Source organism: Rattus norvegicus, chromosome 20 (assembly GCF_036323735.1).
Source record: "Rattus norvegicus strain BN/NHsdMcwi chromosome 20, GRCr8, whole genome shotgun sequence".
NCBI lineage: Eukaryota > Metazoa > Chordata > Mammalia > Rodentia > Muridae > Rattus > Rattus norvegicus.
Genome location: NC_086038.1, coordinates 16,095,225 through 16,096,929, shown reverse-complemented (window position 1 = coordinate 16,096,929; position 1,705 = coordinate 16,095,225). Strand labels below are relative to the sequence as shown.

Genomic DNA, 1,705 nt, shown 5'->3' with positions numbered 1-1,705 from the left:
CCCGATCAAGGTCCGTACAAAAGGGTGCAATGACTAGATGATGTCTTCCTGGTAGCCTGCCTGTTCAGTCCCTCCATGTATGCCTTATAACTATGAGTGTATCAAAGAAAACCACTTTGAGAATTGGTGATACGTTATATAAATTACTAAATCTAGCTGACTTGCCATTTATTGCCTGGATGTCTCCTCTCACATCTCTGTACAACATGCATTATCCTTCTTTCTGAATCAGAATGAGATAGGTGTGAACTTCTAAGTTATATGTATAAAAACACCAGCCCTTATCTGTAACCAAACGATAAAGCTGCAAACATCCATGTAAGGTCTTGAGGTAGCCTTGAACCACCGAGTAAGATGGACATAGCATTGGGGATAACAAGAGACCCCACGGAAAACACTGAGACTAAAGCAAAGGCAGAGAGAGGCTCAACCAAGGGGGATGCCTAGTACTCTGAACCCCCAACTTACCTTCTGCTGAAGGGCACATGTCACGTTTGCAGGTCCGAGTCCTCTCCACCATATTGGGAGAGTAAAACCTACCTGTCAACTTCAGCTCCCGGGGATCTGTCTCCCTCTTCTGGACTCAGCAGACGCCTACACTCAATTGCCTAGAAGCACACCAAGCATACACACAACTAAAAATAAAATAATGTATCCCAGTGGTCACTTAGCAATATAAGACCCTAAGTTATGTACATAACTAATTGAACACTCATTAAGTATTACGTTATAGAGGCACAACATTTGTATTTATTCACTATTCATATTGCCTTGCCGTGATGTTGTCCTGGGATGTTGGCGAAGGTTCAGGTGGCTGAGTTAGGGTGGGAGAATGTGTCTTCAGCTCAGGCTGGTGCAAGGGAGTTCACCATGGGTGTGCACACATTTTACGAACTGGCAGAGCAGAGCACAAGCTGCTCGTTCCTGCTGTGGTGGAAATGTTGGCAATTTGGGCAGGTGTGAGAGTGACGACGAAGGTCCAGACATGTCCACCTGTCAGGAGCAGAGGCCTGACAGAAGGACAGATAAGTGAGGAGTCCCCATTTGCTGTCTATGTCATTCCTTCTAGTCAGAAGACAAGGGCACTGTTGAAGTCCGTCACGGCAGTTTATCCCACAGAGCGTGGGGATTACAGGGAAAGTCATATTGTGTATCTGGAAAAGGTGCTGTATGACAACATTCTTTAAATAGAAATGTTTTCATCCTGGAGGGAGGCTCCTTGAGACTCAGGAAGGAGGTGCCCCTAGAGGCCTTGCAAGCATGGCTGCTGTGTCACATATCGTCAGTAGGTGGCAGTGAGGAGAGAGGCTAGGTCTATGCTCAAGGTGCTAATGGAGAACATCTGAATGATTAGTAGCTTAACAGTCCCTGAAAAAGATGAACCTGAGAAGACCTCTAATACTGTGCCCCACAGGCCCTGGTGTGCTCCCAGAGCAAGCCCAAGACTAGAAGAAGGCTGTCTGAGACCATGCCTGGCACCTCAGGCCGTGGGAGAGAGTGAGCCCCAGATAGATGACTCTCTCATGGATGAGAAGCAAGCCTGAGACAACCAAAGACTTGACTACCAGTCTGGTGCTTCACAGGCTTGGGGAGCAGACCATGCTCAAGATGAGCCCTGCCCAGTGCCATAATACACAATCAGGGCAAAACACTCCTGAAATCAATTCCGACACAGCCCCAGATACTCAGAGATCCCGGGTACCAC

At 47.4% G+C, this 1,705-nt stretch overlaps 1 non-coding gene across 1 annotated transcript; it reads left to right on the top strand.

Annotated features, from left to right (window-relative positions):
* Positions 1-1,236: 1,236 nt before the first annotated feature.
* Positions 1,237-1,366, top strand: LOC120099019 (small nucleolar RNA SNORA17). The gene has a single exon (XR_005497851.1). It is a non-coding gene; the product is annotated as a small nucleolar RNA SNORA17 (small nucleolar RNA).
* The last annotated feature ends 339 nt before the right edge of the window (positions 1,367-1,705 follow it).